This window comes from Pinus tabuliformis, chromosome 3_1, assembly GCF_031772625.1.
Source record: "Pinus tabuliformis cultivar Carrire ecotype Pingquan chromosome 3_1, CPIR1, whole genome shotgun sequence".
NCBI lineage: Eukaryota > Viridiplantae > Streptophyta > Pinopsida > Pinales > Pinaceae > Pinus > Pinus tabuliformis.
Window position 1 is genome coordinate 918,866,826 of NC_142301.1, and position 27,888 is coordinate 918,894,713.

Sequence of the window (27,888 nt, forward strand, 5' to 3'; positions counted from 1 at the left end):
ATTAGGAGGACAAGACAGGGACCCAACTTCTGCTAATATTCCAATTGTCGTTTCTATTCAAATTAGAGGGCCTTTTTTCGATTTCTAGGGCCTCCCTGAATTTTTGATGATGGAAATGACTCATCCTAGCAATGACTTGGCCCTCCTCAATGTAGATGTGATGCTTACTTTTTTCTGCATCTTCTGCCAAAGTAGAGGAGTGGGTCCTGCCATGCCTAATGTCAGTGGCGTGCTCACGAATCATTTGATTAATCAAGTGACGAGTCTCACCTATGTAGGGAGTCCCACAAGAGAAAGGGATAACATAAAAACCTTTCATATTTTTAGGGTCCACTTGGTCTTTTACATATCTAAGGGAGCTCCGTATGGTATTTAGAGGCCTAAAGGTTGAACGAACCTTATGCTTCCTTAGGATCTTCACAATCTTGTCATTGGTTCCTTGGATAAAAGGGAGATGAACACCTGAAAAACGATCCTTGGGTTCTTTCTTAGCCTTAGGACTTTTTTCAGATTTTAGGAAAACCTTAGTACATTGGTGTCTACTGTACCCATTATTAAAGAAAACACTCAGGAGGTGCACTTTCTCATCATTAAGATGGTTGTCATCAGAAAGTCTGAAAGATCTAATCGCTGAAGTGTTGAGAACACCAAGCTTTTGAGCCAGAAATGATGAGAATTAGCATGAAAATATTGCTCAGTGTGAGTTTTCTTCCAAAAGAATTGATGAGAAAAAGATTCATAATCATTCCTTGAAAGGAGGACGTCAAGGAAGGGCAGACTACTATTTCTTGCAAATTCCATGGTGACCTTTATGGAACTATACTGATTATTAAGATGAAGGAAAAAAGTTCCAACTCTTCCTTACCATGGGACCAAATGACACAAGTTTCATCCACAAACCTCTTATGCATCTTAGGCAGAAGACAAGAAGAGGCTAACGCCTTTGATTCAAAATACTCTGTGAATAGATTAGCTACCACAGGGGAGAGGGGGAAACCCATGGTGACACCACAAGTTTGCTCATAGAATTCCCCATCAAAAGAGAAGAAAGTAGAAATGAGACAGATATCAACTAATTTAGGCTCTTTCTACCTTAAAGATTCATTATGTTGACATAAAAAAATTTTATTCAATCTAATGTGCAAAGTGTAATCTAAGATCTGTTTCTTTTACCAAAGCACACTTAATTTTATTTTTATGGCATGTTTGTCTAATTTAGAGCACAATTCACAAGTATTTGTAAATTTCAATGCTTTCAAACAATACCTCAATTGCATGGGAGTTATAATTTGAAGTTTTTTCAAGGAAATTGAATTTGAGATCTATCACCTTTTTTATTGTTAATTTTTATTGCTTATTTTAAAATGATGACGACATAGGAAATAAAATCTTGAAATTTTGTTATATTTAATTATGTAAAACAATGAGTATGGTGTTTTAGGATGTATATATTTTTGCTACTCCAAGGAATTAAGTGAGAGACCTTTATATATTCAAATTTGGATCTTAATTGTATTTCAATTTTAGTTTGGAGTCCAACAACTGAGAAACATCACACATCTCAATGAATCATCCTTTAATTCTTCTTTGTTCGATTTTCCTAGTGCTTCTTGAACATGAGGAGTCAGATTCACTTCAAAAACAAAAGAAGCAATATCATATTTCAGAGAAACAGTAGCTATGCCAATGTCGGTGGAAAAAGTAATCCCTGTAAAAACATAGTGATAAAATTGTAACTGCTCAAGAAATTTAATCTAAATTAAGAGACACAATTCTACTCTACTGCTCCATGGAAATTAATTCACAATTTAGAACAACATTCGCAAACATGAATCAATCAAATCCACAAGTACATAGATTTGTCTAGGGTAAACCAACTGGTAAAAACCCCTTAAGCTTGCTTGCATTAATCATATGAATAGAGAATGTATTACAATGTCTTTCTCACTCTGAGCTCAACCTACAAGTGAATAACATTTCTCTCTACTCATTGAGAAGCTCTGAGCCATAGTCAATTTTTTCCTCTACTTGAGTCCCTATTTTCTTGCTTAAATCTTGAGGAATTAGGCCCCTATTTTTTTGGAATTTTCCTCCAATTGATTGTGCAGTTCCCAAGGTTGTATCTTTGATTGCATACAACACCTGTACACTCAAGGATAGTCTACAACTGATGTTACACTACCTTGGAATCTCCACCACAGTTGGGGAACTCGAATTATTTTCATGCACTAGCTATTTTTGGTTGATTGATTACTTAACTAGATGATCACTAAGTTAGACTACTGTCCCACTGCACAGTTGACCTCCAACTAGTTATGTCAATAGTTAGAACTAGTTTAACTGAATACAACTGGAAATAACTAAAATTGATTGTTATAAATTAGTAATCACACATGCATAAATGAACTCCAAGCCCTCTAACTCAAATTTACTGAGCTAACTGAGTAACAAGATCCATGTCACCTCAGTTAACTACCTTCAAGTTGTCCATTGAAGTGTAAATTTGAATTTTCTCAATTTGACCAAGGAGAAGTCAAATTGAGACTTCCTTGCTACACTTCTTAACACTCCCTCTTAGCAAGAAAGGGATTTTAAATCACCCCTATCCTTCACTTGTGGAATTCGAACTTACCTCTTGAAAAATCCATGGTAAAGATGTCAACATCTTGTTCCTATGTCAGAATGTATTGTAGCAACATTATCCTCCTCTGCACACAGTTCTGTAAATGATGATACCAAATATATATATGCTTGGATCGATTGGAAAATACTGGATTCTCAGAGAGCTTAATGGAACTATGATTAACAAAATAGTTCACAGTTGGATCCATCTCCTAACCAAATAGTCCCACAAGTATCTTTCTCATCCAGATCACCTCACATGTTTCTTGACTTGCATCCATGTATTTAGCTTCTACCGATCTGAGCACTAGAAACCTCTGCTTCCTATTGTACCAAGAAATTGTTGTGAAACCAACATTGAAAATTCCACCTGATGTACTCTTTTGGTCAGATGGAATCCTTTCCCAATCTACATTTGTGAATCCACACAACTTCACTCCATTTGTTTGTTTGTACCATAATACATATTGGGTAATGCCTCCAAGATACCATAAGACATGTTTTACTTCCTTCCAATACAACTTTGTTGGCCAAACCATAGCTTGGCTTAGTTGGTTGACTGCATAGCACATATTTGTTCATGTGTTCACAAGATACATCAGTGAACCCACTAGCTTTCGTAAATGGTATTATCAACCTCTTCACCTAAAGTGGTCTTCTCCTTCCTCTAGTTGGTCGCTAAAGGTATCTCCATGGGATTTCAACTCTCCATGTGAAATCTCTGTAGTATCTCGGTGGCATACTTTCCTTCAGACACAAACAATTCCCCATCATCTTGCCATACTTCTAGCCTGAGGAAGTATTACATGAGACCCATGTCTTTCATCTCAAATTCCCTTGCAAGGTCCTCCTTGCAAGAGGTGATCAGTTTCTCATCACCTATCAATATTAAATCATCAACATATAAAAAAACGGAAATCAATTTACCTTCTACCAAAATATTATAGAGGTTAACATCCGCTTCACTTTTAGTGAAGCCCAATCTAGTGAGACAAATATCGATTTGAGTGTACCAAGCTCGGGGTGCCTGTTTCAAACCGTACAATTCTCACTTGAGTCTGCACACATGAGACTCACGATAAAATGTATCAAAATCTTTTTGTTTCTCTATGTACACTTCCTCCTCAATAGAACCATTTAGAAATGTTGTCTTTACATCCATATAGTGGATCTTCCACCCCATTTGTGCAGCCAGTGCAATAATTAATCTAATGGATGAATACCTTGCTACAAGAGCAAAGGTTTCCTCATAGTCAATTCCCTCAATTTGAGAGAATCCCTTGGTCGCAAATCTGGCCCTATACTTCTCTATGATTTTGTCCGTTGCATGCTTAACCTTGAAGATCCATCTTGAACCCACAATTGATTTATTTGTCGGTCTTGGGACCACTTCCCAAATAATGTTCTCCATGATGGATTCATATTCTTCCACCATTGCACCAACCCAAACCGGTTACTCAACTGCTTCCTCAAAAGAGGATGGCTCAGTCTTTATAAGCTCATTCATTCGAGCCATGTATCCAGTGTACCTCTCAGGTGACCTCCTTTGCTTGCACAAATTTGAAGGAGCTCCCACATCCTCCCTCGCATCCCGAACCAATGTATCAGTTTCCCTCATTCTTTTTCTACCTTCTCTGGATGTTCCTTCTTGAATGGATCTCTCCACTTTGCCTCCTCTTTGCGCCTCCATTTGTGGATTCTCTACAACTTCTCGAGGCTCCTCCTTTGGATCTAAAACCTCCTATTCTGGTGGGATATGAAACTCCCTCTCAAGAGAGAATCTCATTGCTTTCTCCTCATCAAAATTTACATCCCTTCACACAAATTTCATTCTGAGGGAAGGTAAGTACACCCAGTAATTGTGTGGAGTTTCTGTGTAACCCACAAAAAATCCCAACTATGATTTCGGCTCAAGTTTCTTCCTCAAATATTTAGAGACATGGCAGTAAACAAAGGCTCCAAAAATTATGAAATGAGACACATATGTCTTTCTCCTTGAGAAATCGTCCTCCAATGTAATCATACTAAGAATTTGATGAGGACTCTAGTTTTGCAAGTAGACTATTGTGTTACATGCCTCTACCACACCTCTGCCTACAAATGTAGTGGCAGGCCTTGGTCATGTAGCATAACTCTCACAACTCCCACAATTCTCTGGTTCTTCCTCTAAGTTACCCCATTATGTTGTGGGTTGTGGGGTTTTTGAGATCTCTTTGAATGCCTTCTTTTGCACAGAAATCCTTGAAGTCATTCAAAACAGACTCACCTCCATTGTCTCTCTCGAGAGCCTTCACCTTCTTGTCGGTCTCATTCTCAACTAGTGCCTTGAATTCTACAAATTTTGAGAATGTATCATCCTTCTTTCGCATGAAGAAGATCCAACACTTTCTTGAGAAATCCTCAATAAAAATAACATAGTATTTATGTCTTACAATGGAGGTTGTCGATAAGGGTACACAAACATTAGAGTGAACTCTCTCCAAGACTGCATGTGCTTTCTTGTCTCAATCACGGAATGTGGATTTTACATGCTTCCCCAAGGTACAACCCTAGTAGACATCCTTCTACTCAAGTGATCCTTTAGGGAGGCCAATGGTTATTTGTTGCATAATTTTAAGGCTTCATCATGCAAATGGCCAAATATTATATGCGAGAGCTCACTGACATCGCAACTCTACACTTTCTCTGCCTTACTGCTTGATGCGACATAATATTCCACATCAAGCTTATACAAGTTCTTCACACGAACCCCGATCTGCTTCACCTGTCCATTAGCTATGTGCCTAAAAAAGGATTACCCTTTACTGAAGATCACATCCTAGCCTCGATCTTCCAAAACTGCTACAAAGATGAGAATATTCTTTAGGCATGGTACACAAATGACATCTTTGAGGCGAAGAGGGGATCTCGACTCCCTCTTGAAGGTTACAGTAACAATCCTAGTAACATTATGCTTTCCATTGTCCCCAAGCTCAATATGAATCTAGTAGTATTTCTCCTCTTGGTCATTGAAAAATTCTCTACACCCTGTCATGTGGAATGAGGCACCTAAGTCCAAGTACCATACACTCCCCATCATAGTGTTATCCATACATGTGATAAGGGTGATGTCTAGCTCAAACTGTGAAGCCGATGCTTCACCTGCTACTCTTCCTGAGTTCTTCTTGCTAGACTTTTTGTATGGACACTTTGTATCATAATACCTAAATTCATGACAATTGAATCATTTTATCTTGGACAAGTCTTTCTTCTTACCCCCTTAGTAGGAATCTAGTTTCGTTTGAGATTTCTTCCTTTTTCCCTTCTTTCCCTTTCCAACCAATGAAAATTTTTCTTCATCCTCTCCCTTCAATGAACCTCCATCTCTGTTATTTCGCATAATCTCTTCTTGTACCAAATGGAACCATAAGTGTTCCCAATTCGATAATTTCTCCCTCTCGATCACTGAGTCCTGCTAGATATGCCAACTTTTGGGAAGGCCTAGAAGAGCTAGGCTCACCAAGTCATATTCTATAACATTCACAGCAACCCCTCCAAGCTCATCCTAAACTTGTGTAAATTTGGTGAGATAATGCAGAATAGTATCATTCTTCTACGTCTTAATGTTTCAAAGTTTATATTTGAGGGCTAATTTTCTATGGTCACTGCTATTTTCAAATAGCTCAGTAAATTCCTTCCACATTGCGAAAGGAGTTTCTTTGCCATGGAGATTTGAGACAATGTAGTCTCGCACTCCCTCCAAGATTATTCACCTCACCTTGGATATATCTTTCTTCCATTGGGCTAGGTTTTAGACATCAACTAATCCTGGTTTTGGAATGTCTATCTTGACATATTCCAACAATCCATTTTCATCAAGCACTACCAACATGTGATCCTTCGAGGAAATGAAACTTGAGTTGCCTTCAAAGGCATACTCTAATATCAGTCCGTTGAAGGTCATTCTCTCAACTCTGAAGAAATCCTGTTACACTAAAGCTGCAAATTTGAACCTCCTGAGGAACAACTTCATAATTCTTGTTCTAATGTGAATCCTGCTTCGATACTATGTAGAAATATAGTGATATAATTGCAATTGCTCAAGAAATTTAATCTAAATCAAGAGACACAATTCTACTCTATTGCTTTGCGGAAATTAATTCACAATTTAGAACAACATTCACAAACATGCATCAATCACAAACACAAGTACAAATTTATATAGGGGAAACCAACTCGTAAAAACCCTTTAATCCTGCTTGCATTAATCAAATGAATAACTAATGTATTACAATTGCTTGCTCGCTCTAAGCTCAACCTGCAAGTGAATAACCTTTTTCTTTGCATAATGAGAATCTTTAACCCAAATTTAGTCAATTTATGCCTCTGCTTGAGACCCTATTTCCTTTTGAAAATCCCGAGGAATTAGGCCCATATGTTTTAGGAATTTTCCTCAAATTGATTGTACAATTACAAAGGTTGTATCTCTGATTGCAAGCAACACCTGTACACTCAAGACTAGTCTACAACTAATTTTACACTACCTTGGAATCTACACCATAGTAGGGGAACTCAAATTATCTACATGCACTAGCTATTTTTGGTTGATTGATCAGTTAACTGGATGATCACTGAGTTAGATTGTTGTCCCATTGCACCCCTGACCTCCAACTAGTTCTACCAATAGTTAGAACTGGTTTAACTGAATACAACTAGAAATAATTGAACTGGATTGCTACAAATTAGCAATCACACATGCATAATTGAACTCCAATCCATCTAACTTGAATTTACTGATCTAACTAAGTGAGAAGAGCCATGTCACCTCAGTTAGCTACCTCCAAGTTGTTTGTTGATGCGGAAATTCAAATTTTCTCAATTTGACCAAGGAAAAGTCAAATTGATACTTTCTTAATACACTTCTCAACAATCCCAATAGTAGATCTCAGAGAAACAACAACACCAACGCTTGTGGGAGAAGCAATCCAAAAAGTATTAGGAGAAATAAATAATAACTTGGGTGTTATATGTAGATTCTTGAAATTGAAGACCTTCTAATCTATGAAGATCCTAAAACCCTTGATTGTTCCCACAACTGCCATTGTTCCCATCCCACATATTTTTATATTTTATTTACAAGCAAGTATCCAAAATTCCCATTTATTTAATTCAAGCATCTCCTAGTCATGGTACACACTTGTTTTTGTTTCTATCACACTTGAAATTTGTTTATTTTGAAATTTTTTACACTTGATTATAGTAATATTCTTACAACTTACAAGAGCATTTATGCTACTCATCTTACAAGTAATAAAACCAAAGTGTTGGTTAACATTGATAAAGTAGATGCTTTGTGCAACTATATATTTTGTTTTTCAATAGAATATTTTGTTTACATTTGAGCCCTATTAAGTCCAAAAATGAAATCAACACTTCTAAAGGAAGGCTTATTTGTTATCATATTAAGTCCAAAAATGAAATCAACACTTCTGAAGGAAAGTTTATTTGTTAACATTTTTCATATAATTAACAAAAATATGCCACAAACATGTTTTTGGAATTATAAAGAATACTTGAGAGATTGCAAGGAATGGTTAGAAAAACTAGATTATATACTATTCTTAGGCACATAATAATTTGAAAATAAGTCCTAAATTTGAAAACACATCCTTATATAATATGCATAGACACATAATAAATTAAAAACATATCCTAAACTTGAAAATAAATCCTTCATCTTGCCCGATAGGAACTACCACTCCCTCTTGCCCTTGTTCATAGAAGGAATTTTTAAGTTTCAAGTTACTACTTGCAAGAGAATGAGGTAAATTATTAAGGTTAGTGAGTTAATACTATATTTTATTTAGTATTATTTTTTAATGTGTTTATCACTAATATGAATAGATGAATTTGCATTTCTTTGCCATAATTATTTATTATTTTTTTTTATCAAAACATTTGTTCAATCATTATTTGCTCAGGAATAGGTGGCTATACGATTATTGCATCCTTTCTTCCCTTCAATAACATATATTCCATATCTTGTTGTAAATCAGTGTCCATGCAATAGTTGTTTCTCTTCTTTTAATTAGCATGAAATATTTCAACCCTTTTATTCCTCCCAACATTTGTTTCAATCTAGCTCACTCATAGAGAATTGTTGTACCAAGGGTCATAATCACCATGTTATTTGAGCAATACAAAATACTTTCTAAGATTTTGGAAGACACCAAGAATCAAGTCGAGGCATTGAATTGTAGGGTGCATCACGTCCATGACAAGATGCGAAAGGGGGAGGAAAGTGCAAGGGAGTGTTTGCATGGTCGCAACTTTGGATCGACACTCCTACACAAGATCTATAGCTTATCGTGAACACCGAAAATGATCTGATGTTGATGTCATGCACACAAAATTATAGTTATATCAAGTACCCTACAAATAATGCCCTGAATGGAGATTTTCTTCCCAACATGTCATCTTTTCTTCACATTGTAACTTATCTTGAACTAATATATCTACTCCCTTATAATTCCCCTCAATTAGAATTGCTTGAGAAACCTCTAGAATTATTCTCATACTTGTCACAATTTCTCTCAAATAGTTGTCTTTTTGCTAGAATTAGTAACTCAATCTACACACAAAGTTCACCTTAAAAAACCAACAAATTCTCCAAAGCATGACCTAAAAGTGTGTGTATATTGATGTCAGGCATGGTAGCGAACCATCATGCCTTCATGAGAAAAGATAAAATCCTCAAAAGCATGCCTTGAAAATGTGAGCGGGAAGCTACCAACCATGGTTGAAAACCATCATGCCTTTATGAAAAATGGTAAAAGGCCCAAACATCCTACCATTGCTATTGATGTGGCTTATTAGTGTAATAAACAAGGTGATATTTTTCTAAAGAGTAAAGTATTTAAATCCTTGTAAAGGGATCAAACAAGTATAATAAATGCATAAACACATCCCCTCATGATTTGTTATTTCTCCTAATGAATGAGCTCATATGTAATTGTAAGCAGTAGAGCAGTGCAAGCATTTTCTACTTATTTGAAAATTGAAATTAAGTTGGAGATCATTGTAGTTCACCCATGTGGTAGATGCATGAGTAAATTGTATCTCTTGTAACCACATTACCCACAAACATGAGAACATATTTTCCAAGTGGATTCATCCTTAAATAAATACATTTTTAATTAAAAAGAAGAAATTAAAATTGAAATAATCCCATTATGAAAGCTTGTGAATGGTAAAGAGGACAAACTAAGATAGAGATGAACCATTTTGCAATGTATATATGTCAAAATATCCATCTTAACTCTAGATCTATCATGTGCCAAGAGGGATGACATCCTTTAAGGTGCAATCATTTCCTCAAATTATGATCCCTCTTAGTGCAAGATAGATTTGAAGTTAAGATGGATCTATGATGGTTCTTAATATGCCACATGTCAACTCCATGTTGAATATGACATGAATTATACATTTCCATCATATTGAGCAACATGCCTTTGAAATGGTTTAACCACCATGCTCCTAATGTTATCAAATCCCTAGAGGTGCATCCCTTCCTCAAATTTCGAACCCTCTCAACATATAATAGATTTGGTGTTAAAATGGATCATGTTGAACATAGAAGGAATTAAAAATCTTCCTCAAAGTGAGCAAAACACCATTCAAATGTTTTAAGCATAAGTTGATATTGAAATATCCTATTTAATACAGACATGTAAATATTTTTTGTTCTTCATTGTTTTTAAATGCCATGTATCTCCATACTAAGTATTGAAGGAATTACACATCTCCTTAGAAAATTTAATGTGTATGTGAGAGAGAAATTGATATAAAATTATATCACTTAAAGTGGACATTAAAATGTTTTAATTATAATCAACATTAAATTATTATTTTATTATTAATATTTTTTTAATATCACTTATCAACTCCATAGGAAAAAAAATCCTCATTAAATTCTATATTGGGTGCATTAACATACTAGAGTTGTTTTGCAAACCATAGTATGGTGGTCATGCACATGGTGGTCATAGGGTTTTGAAAATGAGTGGTTATATAACTTGGCATTTGGTCGTGAAAAGAATATATATTTCCAACATAATAGCATTCACTACATGATGCATCATGGAATTAGAATTATATTCTCAAGAACGAGGGAATAAAAGGACAAAAATGTCAAACTTTAGGATCTGTTATAGGGATGTAAGAGTAGCATCGACCATACATCATAATAGCTCACAAGTAGGTTTGCTTGGAAAACGAAACGTGGAAAGCCTCAAGATTATGTTACCTCTACGTGATGAAATTATTAGTGCATTTATTTGTATGTTGTATCGTGAAATCCATTACCAAAAAGCACAGGGTTACTACTATGCAATTTTCCTTATATTGACTATATTTAAATCAAAATGATTCATGGTAAAATTAATAACTCTTATTCTATACAGAGAATTTCAGAATTTCAAAAATTATATGTAATATGTTGTATTTTGGAAGTTTTTTTTGTTTTTTTTTAGTAAAATTTTAATTATAAAGATTTCGTAGATTTGGTAGTAAGTTAAGTAGGTTTGATCGTGAGGAAAATTGAGTTAATTGAGTTCTTATATTTAAGCTTAAAAGTCGTCTTAAGGCTTTTGACGTGATGTTTAATCTTATGAAATTCATTTAACTAATTTCAAACCCACTTGTTCACATCTATAAACACTAGTCAAAGCAATGAGTATTATATTGATTATTCAAAAATCTTAAAAAATAATAAATTATAATTAATATATAATTTATTCTACACAATTAATCCCAAAAATAATATTTAATATATTACAATCCAAAAGCTTCTCAATAATTAGAATATATATATATATATATATATATATATATATGGAAAAATGCCTCTAGGATTATTTTAGTTGGTCAAGTCCCTATCATTGAAGCATCTCTACTATTAAAAAATTATAGGTTCAATTCTCTAAACACTCTTGGGATTAGGCTCCATAGTTGAACTAGCAGAAAATTACACAACTGTGACTCACTTATAAAAACCATAAACCACATATATAAATAAATTAAATTGTTTAAATTAATTTTACTAAAATTTATATGAATGTGTATAAAGTAACTATAATGGTTAATCAAATTCATCTAAAAAAATATTTCATTATTCAAATTCACATTAAAAAAAAAGTTTTTTCATTATTTTTTAGTGATAAAACAATAGCACTATTTCCAAAAGGAGTTGTCTATAGTGCGACTTTTTGGAGTTTCCGGTGCCGGAATCCCGTGAAAATTTTGAGGTGAAATCTTGATTTGTGTTATTTAAATTAGTTTTTTGATTGTATATATTGATTAGCACCATGAAAAAACCCTACGGCACTTCTATTGTGCAGGGTTTACCCATCAATCTTGTGATTTCAATGAATTCCAGCCAGATTTTAGAGAAATTAGACCAGAAAAATCCACCAGAAAAACTTCCAAAAAATCACACTAAAAACAACTCATTTCTGAAATCATAAACTACATATAAAAATAAATCAATAAATAAAATTATTTTTAAAAATATAATAAAATATTATTAATCAAATTCATATACCTAATTATAATTATAATTGTTAATCAAATTCACATAACAAAGTTTTTTTAAGTTTGTATCTTGAATTAATATAAGTGTCATTATCAATATTTTTTATAGTAAAAATTTATTAATATTTTTTTATAGTAAAAATTTATTTGGAAAAATGAATTAAGTTTATAATGTAACTACTATTTCAGAACATGAATTAGTAGTGCATTTCAAAGAGGGAAAAACGGATAAGATGATTTATTATGTTATTTTCAAAAGTTAAAATAATTTATTAATATTAACTATTTTATTAATAATTAAATTGAATATTATTTAAATTGTGATATTTGAATTTAAGTTTTTGTGATTTATATTTTGATACATAAGATATTTTCAGAAAAAATTATATTGAAGGTTTTGGTCAACTTAACTAGTGTGGTTCATCTTCAGGACAAAATGAAGAAATAGATTTAGGTAGTAGATTAAATAGGAAGATAGGTCATCCTAACAGCTAGAAGAAATATTTGACTAGGGAAATATTTTATATTGTTTAAATAAAAAAATTTATTACTTAATAATATTTTATTTAAAAAAATATATATATATTAAACAATATAAAATATTTCTTTACTCAAATATAGCCGTTAGGATGATCTATTTTCATGTTTAACCTACTACATAGATCTGTGATCTATTTTCATATTTAACTTACCACATAGATCTGTTTCTTCATCTTGTCCTGAAAATGAACCACAGTGATTGGTTAAAAAAACCTGACCAAAATCTTCTATAATTTTTCCGAAAATATTTTATATATCATTTAAATTCTAATTTATTTATGTACAAAATTATTCATCAAATTCATTTTTTATTCTTTAATTTTTATAATATAATTTTTTATTTTTCAAAAAAAATTATTTCATTTATATTTTAAAATACAAGGGAGTTTTCCCTCAACTGTAAGAATTCTGATTTGCTATAATACATTTATGTTCATTGTCAACTATAAGAACTCTGATTTGCTATAGTACATTTATGATCGATCATTCTCAACTATAAGAACCTCTGATTTGCTGCTAATCTAATAGTTTTTATTAGAGATGATTAAGAAAGGATTACTACTGTAAAACACAATCGCCGTCTGTGGGAATCGAACCCACGACCACGTGGTTAAAAGCCACGCGCTCTACCAGCTGAGCTAAGACGGCCTGACACAGTAAGTAACAAACTGAAGATGATGATTACGGTGATATAATTGTAGACCAATTCCGTCTAAATGTGACTGAAATAAAATCCTGTATTCTACTCTCCAACAACATTCAAAAGCGGCGGCGTAGGATAAAAACGGTTTAAAAGAATCATTTTTCAATGTATATAGTTCGGTATTGAGGCTCCATAAACTACCATATACAACGCCTCAAAACTTCCAGTCCACGCTAATAATTTTTAATTTTTATAAAGAGGAATTAACTAATTAAAGATAAATAATATAGATCAATTAGTAATGTATTAATATATTGAGATAGAAAGTGTTTAGATCCAATTTTATATATATTAAAATTAGTAGGGGCCATAAAGTGTAAAGATATACAAAAGATTTGGTAAGAATATCTTGATAAATTAAATCACTAAATAAAAATAAATGATAAATAAAAAAATTCTAATATAATAAATATTATATAGAGCCTAGCAACTTGTTTTCTCTTGCTACGCGATTCCATTACCATAATCAACACTACTTTACTAATGAGGTTAGTGTTTTTATTACAAGAAAAACACAAAAATTGTTGGATTACAAAGCGCAACCTTCTACTTTAGTGGTTATGTTCTTATTACAAGAAAAACACAAAAATTGTTGGATTACAAAGAGCAACCTTCGACTTTAGTGGTTGATTACTTGTTGATGGAAATTTTCCAATACAACATTTCACTGTGGTCGGAGTAAGATCGCTGATGAAAAAATACGCAATTAAATAGCTAAATGACCACAAAATTTATACACTTCCTTATTTAATTCTTTGAGTATTGAGGAAATTGTTGGTTTCTTATGTTTCCATGTTGACCAGGAAAAATTGTGAAGACAAAATGGATCAATTTTCACACCATTGATTTTACCAGTCGGGGCAATACAACTCAAAAGACAATTTTAAAGAGCTGCAAAAAAAATGACCATGCAGAGATTGTGCAGAGGAGGTTGGAACCACTCTTGAGTTTGCAAACACTAATTACAGATCTCAGCGGCTTGCCCATGTCTAACACTTTTCTATTATATAATATAATATATTATATTATATATGGTTGTTTATCCTATTTATACTATATTTATATATTGTTGTGTACATGTAAATAAGATAAATATTATAATTTTTTATAATGTTTATGCTATTACTAGTACACAACAATATATAAATATTTCATTCAAAAGTTTCAATTAAAGATAAATAAATCATATTTGTCAAGTTTCAATGTGGCCAACAATCAACTCAGTGGTTCAATTCCTAGGTTGTTGTAAAGGTTTCCCAAGGTTTATTTTCAAGGAAATTAGTGAATATCAACTAAAATAAAAAATATATATTTCATCAACTACTATAAATGAGTGATTATTAATTAAAATAAAATAAATATTTCACCAACTCCACTGCTATCCATTCTCACATCATATGAACATTGGTCATTAACTGCCATTTCAGATATTCTGCTAAGTGTCTCTTGTAACCATATCTACAATTTCAAAATTATGTAGCGTTTTTAATCTCTCAAACATATTCTTCTGCAAAGGACATAATTTTGTAAAAAAGGCTTTAACATTGGCATCTCTTTATCTTGAAACATGGGGAACTTTTCTAAATGAAAAAACAAAGATATGTTGAATTTTTTTAATTCCAGAAATATTATATCTTTTGCAAAGACCTTTGAAAATTCAATGAGCATATAATTTTAACATAATTTATCATTCTCAAATCAGGAATATCTTATAAGCCTTTATAATATGCAACAATGCTATGATAACTAGTTTAGTCGAATATCAAGTTCTGAGCATAGAGATCCAATTAGGAAATTCATAGCCATGAAATTTCAAGGTTTTTTGTGTGGTACAATGGCATGAAAACCCAATCTTCGGTGTTATAGGCAAACAATGTCAACAAACTCCCTCAAAAATATTCAAAATCTTCAAATAAATCTTAATTAGCCATTCAAAACCCTCAAACAATTGAATACAAACCATCAACATGTAAAAAGGAACAAAATGAAATATATGGTACAAAATAGAATGGAAGATAAAATCATGATAGACATATTGGTAAGCGGTTGTAACTGCTACATTGCCCACCTCAAAAAGTTGCAATTGTCGTGTGTAAATTTGATAATACATAAAATCTCTTGGATTCTCATTATTCCAAAGAGAAAGCTTGATTGCATGATCATATTTCCTTGAATGATACTTCTCTTGTTCTTATGTAATTTATATAGGACATGATGAACAACCTACTACATTGTATGTGTACAGTCAAAATATGCAAAACATATTACAAATGTGATTCAGTTAGAACTAAAAATAATCTTCCTATGTAACGCTCTTAAGACATGGAAAATTGTAGGGGCTAATATTCGCAGGTGGGTTAATTTTCCATGATTTTTCAAAAAACAATATTCGCTAATTTCCATTTTTTATAAAAATGATTTGCCCAAATTTTACAACATAGAATTATTTTACCTTAAAAATCACCAACATTATATAGAGAGTATATATAAAATCATTATAATTTGAATAGTTTTACAAATACATCAATAAATATTTTATAGTTTGCATATTAGGGACTAGTGAGATTCGCCAATGTTTTCAAACTTCAAGAGAATTTTCCATTCTTAAAATTTTCCCTGCTTAAGACATATGAATGCCCAAAAATAATACGATTACCCCATCTAACAAGCACAATTACTAAGATTTAATTTGGTGAAAGGATGGCTAAATGGCCTTTTTAACAACTTTTAATTAATAAAAAAGCCTATCCCTTCTGGAATGATTTTTTTGTTCACCTAATAATGACTCTTCCTAAGGATGGTTTGTAATATGGAATCTTACAAACCTTGAAAAACATATGGTCCTTACTTGAAGCATAGAAAAAGGTCTGAATGGCTTATAAAAAAAATCAACCTAACATGGATTTTCTCTACTTCTCCAAGTCTTCCAAAAGGTCCAAACCCAAGGTACAACACATTATGACTGGTATATTGATAAAAGCACACTTAAATTACCTATTTCTCAACATTAAAACTGAGTAATATTTTATATGGCTACTCCAAATGCAACTTATGAGGATCAACACAACCTTATTGTTTATTTTTAGTTCGTTCTAGAAGTAATCACCTGATCCCTTCAGTCCACATCTGCTAATATGTATCAATTTTGCACTCAAACTCCATAAGTCCAAAGGTTGATTTAAGAGAAAAATAAAATCTTTTTCCTCCTTCCTTTGATAAGTCTTTGCGAGACCATGCTGGTATGTCTTTGCATACATCATAGATAATACCTAGCCACATGCTCAACAAGTGCCTAATTCTTAAAAGACATGGCAGGCATATTACTAAAATCATCACTCCATGAGGAAAATAAATTTTTGAATGATTACAATATACTTTAAAACAAAAGGGTACATCTATCTTCCTTATTCACTCTTTTTCTTCTTTGAGAATGTACCACTGATGTGCTTGCTCTTAAGTTTCACCACCACCTGCATCTCATTCTGGAGATTTAAGGAAATATATATCCACTAACAAAGGAGGATTATTACCCAAATTTCCATGCAAACAAATTTGTCACCGACTGGGATCCACATCAACCAATAGAAAAAACGAGGCAGAATTTCCTCAAGACATAATGTGTACCTGTTTCTGTGCAGGACTCAAATATGACATTTAAATGAGAAAATACAAACAAAAAATTGTTGTGTTCACTTATGACCTCTTGTTGACATAAACAACAACATGTTTCTGGCGAATTGCCCCTGACACTAGGAAACATAACTAATTAGTTAAAACCCAAATTTTCTTAAACTTCCTAAACAAACATTATCTTGAATAATAACACTACCTTTTCTTGTGCACTTTAGAAGTTTCACTCCTCTTTCAAGAAAATCCTGGGAGTAGATCTATGATTCATTATCCTCAGAAGCTAACGCTTCACTAAACCCAACTACTGGATTGGGCCCCTTTTCATATGGAATAATGGTTCCATAATTATCTATGTACTCTTGCTTTCAGAGTTGTCACTCCATGCAAAGTTGGTTGGACATGATAAGGATTTATGGGATATTCCAAAAACATGTGAAATAACTCTCTTAAAAACCGAAGTTCTTCACTCCATACAAAAAATCCCAATGTCAAGTCATCTACCCCATCAAACTTGATCATATATTGATTGCATAGAGCAAGATAACATTTAATGAAATAATTTAGCACAACAACCGAAAAAGTTGTAAGAATATTGTGTTCAAGATCAAACAAGATATTATGGTAGTCAACTTTTGGTTGGAATTAACAGATTCTAATTTCATCATGCAAACATAAACTCGAAAGTGATAGAGGAAGAAATTATCAATGCAATCAATGACTACATTTTAAACAGGAAATCTAGTATATTCAGTTTTCCAAAATGGATGCAAGTTGCTTGAAAGGTTCGTTCTTCAGGAAAAATTGAGTACTTGTGGCTACCTTGGTAGTTAGGGTCATAATATCTACATGCATTTTGAAGTTGACAACAGAGCTTACCATGGATGCCATTTATTCCATGTCTTCTCCCATACACTCTACAATCTCAACACATGGTTTTGCTACAAGTGCAGCTGTTGATGCAACTGCCATACTTGTCTTTGATTGACTACTCTAACCAATATTAGAAGATGTAGTAGTTGCAGTTGCAACTACAACAATGACAAAATCTACACCAACAACTGAAATAGTTGCTTGCACTTGTGCATTATGAACACGAGTCTCTTCTTTTTTTCTTCTATTTTATATCTTTCAACCATTTTCCTACTGTTTTTCCCCCAAATTATGTTTTTGTTGAGTTGATAGTCTTACAAAACTGCCAATAAATTAAAATTTGCAGGGTTAGAGTCTCCAAGCAAACACTAGGTATCTTAGTACCATAACACAATCTAGATGAGATACCAAACACATGTGGCATGACTTGGCATAATAATCCCTTCACCACTCGAGATAAAAAATATTGACATTAGTTGCTTTAATGAAATTTTCTATAAATTTTTAACTCCCAGAATGAAGTTGGAAGGTGACCCTTTTAATGAAAGAACTATAAAAACATTCAAGAATCCTAATAGAAAAGTTGTTCTTATGTTTAATGGCAAATTTGACCTTTTGTGGCAGATCACAACTACTTTATTTAACATGCAAAACCTTATTGGTCTGCATTGGAAAGTAAAATATCTAAAGATTTCTAGTATTTGAAACAAAAGCTTATATTTTTATCTTGCATATATTTTATAAAGAGATCAAACATTAATAAAAAGGGTAAAATATCTTCATCATGCTCAATTGAAAACATCAATGCATCCCAAGATTAAATCAATGATAGAGGTAAGAGTTTTTGCTGTAAATTTATTATACTCTTCATTCAAATGTATAAGAAAGAACCAGAGGGATTATAAATGAAATTGACTCTAAATAACATAATTGTACCCAGTGGAAGAAGACAAAAAATGAAACAAAGAACCATATAAGGAACCTAAACCTTCAGATCAAGATTGAAACATTTTTGCAGTAAAACCAGGCTTGAAGAAGATAATGTAAACTACATAATCTGTGTGAAATTCTCTTGCACGATTGTTGTCTAAGTTGTTGAAGATTGTAACTAGTGTCGATCTCTATAATGACCTTGTAAACATGACATTGTATACTTTTTATATGAAAAGAAAATTAAATTTTATTTGTAAAAGCATGGGTTTCATGCTCAAGTCTAGGTCAAAGCATGTTCTTCATGCTTATAGGACTTTCTAGGTCAAAGAATAATTATTTTCATGTATTATAGTCTCATTTGGACTCATTGTAACAAAAGAAAATAATTATCTTTGAGTTAAGGAAGAAAAATTAACCTCCAATACCAAGTTGGCCCCAACGAGGACAAGTTGGCCTAAAAAGGCCTATTCGACCCCTCTAAAAGGATATAAATAAGAAGGAATTTGACTCATTTCAATCGCTCACTCAAGCAAGTTCGATCTACAATAGCAAAGAATAAGGAAGAGCAAGAAAGACAACAAGAAGAGGAAGAAGTTTAAGAAGGAAGTTCTCTTGAGAAAAACACTTATTTTTTTCCACACGTGCGAAGCTGTCCAAGGGTTTTGTGTGAGTTGCAGGGGCTGATATTGCAGGTCGAAGTTACAGACCTTGATGCAGGCTGAAACTGTGAGGTGAAGTTGCTTTGATCTTTGCTGACTTTGGAAAAACCTGTTTTTTTGGGAGAGATATTATTGGTAGGTCGACTTGGTGCTTGGGTGGAATTTTGGATTTGGTCTTGGGTCTTAGAAGCCTCATTTTGAACTAATTCTATAGGAAGAGAAGTATTCTTTCTAGGTTTTCCCCTTGGAGGGGTTTTTCCCTCTGATGCAGGAGAATCTGACCATGCTGAATCAAAAGTCAAAGTTAAAGCTGTGAAAGGGGAAATGTGGACAATCATTGGAAACTGGGGCAAATTCGGTTTAAACATAGCAAATTTGATGGAATTGATAAGTCTCGAGAAGACTTAATTTAATGTAATTATCTGCCATGTATGCGAATAGAGAGATTTAGGCGATTTGTGAGAGGAAATTGTGGATCTAAGATGATCCACGCTTATGTAATTTCTTATATAAAGAGAGTCTATATTGTGAGATAGGGAGAGCATAGACAGAGAGTGAGAATACAATGTAATCGATAGAGAAATTGTGACTGAGGCTGAAATGCCTTAGACTGTAATCTAGTTCTGTATAATATAAATATGTGCGTTATGTGGAATTCGTGTGGCTGTATATTGTTTATGCATTGAAATAGTTAAATCCTGTTTATAGTTTTGTTGATCGACCATCGATCATTGTAAGGATCGATGGCGATCCAATGATATCAGAGTAAACTTTTGTATGGAGTGATGTGAGTGTTTAACCAGAGTGTGGCAGAGATAACTTTGTATTCTAACGTAATTCCACCAAGTGCAAATGAGGAATCCATTTTAATAGAACCATCAGATCGTCTAGATTGACGGACAATATTGACAAAACGTGAGAAACCTGACAAGTTCGTGAAGAAACGCGGGAATAGATCTGGATCGTCGATCAACAAATCCATAGATCTAACAATCATTGCGTGGTGAAGACGCGCAGGCGTTAATCAGAATGGGAAGAGAGATTTTCATAGGCAGAAGCAGATTCTCGCGTGACCTCAAAGCCGTAAGCGAGATTTAAAAAATGGACCCGAGAAAGTTATAGACTGTGATCTAATCCAATTGAAGTCCGGATAGATCACGGCTGTCCATTGAATGGCTAGTCGGACAAATATCGTGTCGAAAAATGAATGGAGTTTAATTCAAAAACCAGACGCAATGCGGATTTATACAACGTGCTTAAAACCTCGTTGAGTTCCGATGATCAGGACCGTCTGTTGGTTGATGGATCTGATGGTAATCATGTCGGAACATGTGCGTAGGTTAACATTTCGAGCGGACCCAATGTGTTATCAAAGTGGGTTGAAATTTATTTGAGATCCGGTCTTAAGCGCTCAAGGAGGGTCGATGGTGATTGGTCGGGTTATGTTGTAGTTCGCTGTTTGTTGTGATTCCACGGACTACGGGTTTATTGTGAATTCCACTAATAAGAAAGCTTATGATATATACGTGGGCCCATAACCCATAGGTCCATGTACTAATTATGTAAATATGCAGCACCGCTGCGTAAAAGTGGCTTAGTTGTCATCACCCTAGCTTGGAGCTTATATCTTGTGTACTTTGTCTCTTTGTGATCTTCATTGTTTTGGTAATTTCTTGATAAACAATAAATAAAGAAGTAATAAAAGGCCAACTAACATCACAAGTAATTATCAAGTAATGAAATTCAAACATAATATACAAGATCCTTGATTTTCCAACATGGTATTAGAACCAAAGTGAAAGAAGGAGACTGAAGATCACATTTCAGTTGACGCTCTCTTCTCAATGGAAAGGATTATGAAGAAGGGTTTCAAGTTCCTTGGGAACCTTGTTGTGACTATCAAAGACTGCATCTTGAAGATCATCCCCAAGCTAGCAAAATAAGTGATGAATGGAATTTTCTTATTTGCTCCCTCTAACACTTTCAAGGATGATAATGTATGGGTTATAAATAGTGGAGCTTCTAGACTTATGATAGGTGAATGCAGTCAACTCCAGACTCTATCAAAAGGAACCTCCTCTCATTCAGTCGAACTTGGAGACAAGAAGAGCTATCCAGTGAAGGGAATTGGATCTATCTCATTGGAGATAGAGACCGATGGCATCATTTATCTCAACAATATTCTATATGTTTCAATTGAAGAAAAATGTACTTTCTATTTCTTGTATAGAAGATAAAGGTGGTAGAATAGATTTTGTTGATGGAAACGTTTTTAGGGACACTAGTATTGATCATGCAAGGATAATTGTTATCCGTGAGGGAACTCTGTATAGGTTACTTACTCCTCTCCCTCAAGCCCTAGTTCACTTAGATGTTAGTCCTTCTAAACTCTGACAGAGAAGATATGGACATCTTCACTATAAGATTTTTCCATCTCTTAAAACAAATAATCAATGGCATCCCTGAATTGAAGGAAGAACATGAAGGAATTTGTAGGGGAGGTTCTCTAGGCAATAATGTGAAGAAACCATTTACAAGAAGTGATACTAGATCAAAGGAAATTTTAGACATTCATCGATGATTTCTCAAGGAAAACATGGTTAAACCTCTTCAAGAAAAAAGGTGAGGTATTCGAGAAGTTTCAAGAATTCAAGAATGAAAGTAGAGAACTTGACAGAAAGGAAGATCAAGACCCTATGGTCTAACAATGGTAAATAATATACCTCCAAAGAAATTTTAGCATTTTGCAAGGAAGAATAGATTAAGAGGGAGCTAATTGTTCCTTATAATCTTAAATAGAATGGTGTGGTAGAAATAAAGAACAAAACAATTGAAGAATGTGTCAGAGCCATGCTACATGCTACATGATCAATATCTCCATCAATTCTTATGGGAGCAACATGTGTAACAATTGTCTACTTGCATAATTGAAGCCCTCATAATATTCTCAACAACATGACTCCGAAAGAAGAATTTATAGGAAATAAGCCTAGTGTGGATCATCTTTGAATATTTGGATGCCCTATTTATATACACATTCCAAAGGAAAAGAGGAAGAATTTAGATCCTACCAGTATGAAAGGAATCTTTGTTGGATGTAATGCTTCATCAAAGGTGTACATAATCTACATTAAAGAGGATCATCGTATTGAAGTAAGAAGGGATGTAATCTTTGATGAAAATGTAGCTTACGAGAGATCCAAAGATAGTCCATTCAATTTTGATGAAGAAGAGGTACCCATTTTTGAGGATATCTCAAAAGAAAAAATGGTCAAGATCCTACATCAACCCAAGAAGATGTTGAAGGTCCTAGTGAGCCTATGCATCAAGTAGTTGTTCCTGAAATTCATAAGAGGCTTGCTTAGTTGAGGAAAACTCTACAAGAAGCAAAATGACACACAAAAAAGGGACCTTTAGAGAAAGTAAAAGATTGAAGAGGTATTCTGGTTAGGAAACTTATATGACTAAGCTCATTGAAGATGAACCCTCCTCCTATGAAGATGCAGCTTAACATCAAGAGTGGAGGAATGCAATACAGGAAGAATACCAGCCAGTTATGAAGAACTATGTCTAGGAAATTATTCCTAGACCGAGTAACAAATATATAGTCACTTCAAAATGGATATATAAGATAAAGCATGTTTTGGATGGGAGCATTGATAAGTACAAAGTTAGATTTGTAGCTAGAGGCTTATCATAAAAAGAAGGTATTGATAATGAAGAAACCTTTTCTCCTATAGCTAGATATACAACGATTAGATCACTTATCTCTTCAGCTGCTACTATGGGATGGGACATCCATAAAATGGATGTTAAAACAACTTTTATGAATGGGATCATTGATGAAGAGGTTTACATCGAACAACCTCAAGCATTTGAAGTAAATTAGAAGGAGACACATGTATATAGATTGAAGAAGGCTCTATATGGCTTAAAGAAAGCACCTAGAGCATGGTATGCTAGGATGGATGCATACCTATTGAGACTTGGATTTGTCAAGAGTTCTGTTGATCCTAACCTCTACATTAATGTGGTCAAGGATGAACCATTTATCATTCTTTTATAAGTGGATGATCTACTTGTTACAGGTGTGGAACATCGAATTCAAGAATGAAAAAAGTAGTTATCAATTGAATTTGACATGAAGGATATTGGGATTATGCATTACTATTTGGGGCTATAACTTTGGCAGAAGCTAGGTGAACTATATCTTGGTTAAGGGAAATATGTGATAAATATTCTACAAAAATTTTGCATGATTGATAGTAAGCCAATGAAAATTCCCATGATTACTAATCTAAAGAATTTGAGGAGTTCAAATTATAGTCTGGTGGATCCTTCTTGTGACAGACAATTGATTGGCTCCTTGATGTATCTGGTAATTACTAGACCTGTCATCTGTTTTGTAGTAAATGTCCTTAGTCAATTTCATATGGAGCCAAAGAATGACCATTGGATAGCAATCAACACATCCTAATATATCTACATGGAACCATACATCACTGCCTTCGATATGTTGGTAATGAAATCCAACTCAGAGGATATACAAATTTTGATTGGGGTGGAAGTGAGATATATGGAAGAAGCACTATAGGTGTATGATTAAGTTCGGGATCATCCATGATCTCATGGATGAGAAAGAAGAAAGATATTATTGCTTTGAGTACTATTGAAGCCGTGTACGTTGTTGCAAGTGAAGCTTGCAGAGAAGCTGTTTGGCTTAGGAAGTTGCTATCAGATTTATTTGAAGGACCACTAAGCTATACATGTATACATTATGAAAATTAAATATGCATAAAGTTGATATAGGGTCTAGTGTTTCATGTTAAGACAAAGCATATAAATAACAAGTACCACTAGATCATAAATTTAGTACGATACGGGGTTGTAAAACTACACTATATTCCTATAGATGAATGGGTAGTTGATATTCTAGAAAAAGCATTACCAAACAAGAAGCTTGAGTACCTAAGAGGCAAGCTCAGTTTGGTGGATATATATTCTATGATATAAAGGGAGGGATGATGTACAATATATTATTCTCTTTCTGTGTCATGCACTAGACCAGGACTAACAGATGTAAGTCTTAATGAAGGCCATAAAAAAATAACGGGGTTTATAGGATTGGATAAGAATCTAATATTGGAACTTCTTGAGGATCATAAAATCCAAGATAGAAGTGAACCTATAGACCGATACTCTTTGAGGATGAGGTAGGGCATCCAAGATCATAGTAGTCAAAGAGGACTGATATTCTTTGAGGATTGGTAATCTAAGATAAGAATATTCCTAAAAGGACATACCTGGTGAAAATTTGGATGGGGTATGTGCCTTTAGAGGTAGTGCATTATCTCATGTAAATCCTCCCAACATGATGCTCTCATATAAGTTGAGCTTGTCAAATTAAGGCCTTATTGACAATGCTGGTTGTAATATAGATTTTTAAAAGATGGCTTATCAATTTGACTCTTCTTATGAGAATACTTCAAGTTTGAGATTGCTTGTACTTCATGATGGGATTATGAATACCTCCCTAGTTAAGAGGGAGTGTTGAAGATTGTAACTAGTGTCAATCTTCATAATGACCTTATAAACATGACATTGTATATTTTGTATATGAAAATATTCTTTTTTTTTGTAAAAGCATGGGTTTCATGCTCAAGTCGAGGTCAAAGCATGTTGAGTCATGCTTCTAGGACTTTCTAGGTCAAAGAAGAAATTTTGTCATGTATTATAGTCCCATTTCGACATTGTAACAAAATAAAATAATTATTTTTAAGTCAAGAAATAAAAATTATCCTCCAAGCCCAAGTCAGCCCCAACTAAGACAAGTCGGCCTAACAAGGCCTATTTGACCCCTCCAAAAGGCTATAAATAAGAAAAACTTCAACTCATTTCAATCACTCAATCAAGTAAGTTCGATTTATAATAGTGAAGAAGAAGGAAGAGTGAGAAAGACAAGAAGAAGAGGAAGAAGTCAAAGAAGGAAGGTCTCTTGAGAAAAACACTATTTTTTGTCCACACGTGCAAAGCTGTCTAGGGTTTTCTGTGTGAGTTGCAGGGGCCAAAATTGTAGGTCCAAGTTGCAAACCTTGTTGCAGGGTTGAAACTTTGAGGTGAAGTTGCTTTGATCTTCACTGACTTTGGAAAGGCCTGGTTTGTTTGGAAGAGATCTTATTGGTGGGATAGATTGGTGCTTGGGAGGAATTTTGGCTTTGGTCTTGGGTCTTGGAAGTCTCATTTTGAACTGATTTTATAAGAAGAGAAGTATTCTTTTTGGGTTTTCCCCTTGGAGGGATTTTTCCCTGGCTTGGAGCTTATATCTTGTGTACTTTGTCTCTTTGTGATCTTCATTGTTTTGGTAATTGCTTGATGAATAAGAAATAAAGAAGTAATAAAAGGACAACTAACATCACAAGTAATTATCAAGTAAGGAAAGTCAAACATAATAGACAAGATCTTTTATTTTCCGACATAAATGTGGAAAACAGAGGTGGTCGACTCATTGTTGAATAAATTCAAGAAGAATCATTTATTAGGTTTCATGTTTTGCCCTAAAATATTGTAAAATAGCATACCTTGAAATCGTCAGATCCCCTTGTTGAAACTGAAGGACTCCCATAAAATGAACCACCAGTTCAGATACTTAATCGAACATTGCTATGAAAACTCTTTCTTGATGTCGAATGGAATTATTCCTATGAAGGAATTTAATTCATGATATTCAAACAAAGACCTATACAAAAGATAATGACAATCTTGACATCAAAGGCTCAGACAAAAACCTAGTAAGGGTCTCTGGAATCTAAACACAACAATAAAGACAACAATTAATACTTCGAACTCCATAGTCGAGTAAAAATGTAGATCACACTTGTAAGGTTTTAGTTTTATTTAAAGTCAATTTAACCCTAAATCTACATTGGTATCATTTAAAACATCAAATCAATGGAAGCATGTAAGATACCATATCAATCAGACAAATTAATACATGGGAAATGTCATTAAGCCCATTAAATCCAAGAAATCTGACTACAAAGCAAGGGAACAATGACAACCTACTTGGATCCAAATTACTATCTCCACACAAGAACTGTAAATATGTCGCTCCATTCTATGAATTTTTACCATCATTCAAATACATTAGATATTTCTATTCGACTTTCCCACTCAGTTTCCTTTGGTACACCAGTCTCCTTTCGACTCCTATGATCATCTTTGTTCCTAATTGTGATGAAATTATGTTTTCTATTTTTCTTATTAGTGTGTTGGCATACATCAATATGATACAACTTAACCATGTATATTCTTCCAATCTTGATATTTTTTTTTCTAAGTTAATTTAATCTATTAATATGTAACCAAAAAGTACAATGAGGCTCGGGCCTCAACAGTGCCTAACAGAGAGTATCAGAAAGTGTCTTGACTACCCCAACATTGGGGAAACTAGTCCGCAGAGACAAAAATATCCAGATGGAATATCAGTCTTTAAGACCGGGAAAAACAAAAACCAGAGAAGTTTCTCCGTGATAGACAGAAAGATCCAGACAAAATCCAATAGAACTAACATATCAAAAATTCCAGACAGATGACACCTGGCAGCCATGCAATATCATTCGATAACCGGATGGGCTCCTCGACAACCGGATAGGCACACTTCATCCAATCATCCTCCTCCTTCGCCGACGCTCCGTCGTGTGGCTCACCCTCAAGTTGGACATCACCATGGCAGCTAGCAGTGGCCTTTGAATCCGGCCCTTCAATACCTATTCCACTTGGCGAGCACGTGGCACCAGAACTACCACCCTCAGCATGCTGGCCTCCACCCGTGGTTTGGCCATGCAAAACAATTTTTACTTCATTCTGTAGATTCTTTCTTGTGTCTCAACCATTTCTGTGTCTGAGAGCTTCCTCTTCCCTCAAATCTGAGTTTTCTGCCTGGGTATCAGGCTGTTCATTATCTTCAGTGAAGAGGATGGTGATTGTAGTAGTAATCACTGGTCTGTTCAAGGTGCTACAAAATCTGAATTGGGTTGAGTGGGGAGCAGGGTGACGGGGTAAAGGAAAATTAGTTGTGTGAACCACAAATTCTCTGCGACCTTCACTCGGAGACATAGCACGACCCCGATGACTACGAGTATTGGGATATCTTCCTGAACCATAGCTATGGGGGTGATACATTTCAGGGGAAGGAGAGGAGTCAGCAGGCTCAGGATTATGCTCCGTCTGAGGGCGGGCACTACCTCCCCGTGTCCCTCCTCTTCGACTTCTCATTCGATGTCGAACCATATCAGAATGACTGGCTAAGAGTTCAGTGGAAGCAATGGTGGATGGATTGAGAAGGGGAACAAGGATCTGCTA

General features: G+C 34.1%; 1 non-coding gene across 1 annotated transcript; it reads right to left on the reverse strand.

The window, feature by feature from the left end:
* Positions 1 to 13,307: 13,307 nt before the first annotated feature.
* On the reverse strand, positions 13,308 to 13,380 carry TRNAK-UUU (transfer RNA lysine (anticodon UUU)). Its single transcript has one exon. It is a non-coding gene; the product is annotated as a tRNA-Lys (tRNA).
* Positions 13,381 to 27,888: the final 14,508 nt, after the last annotated feature.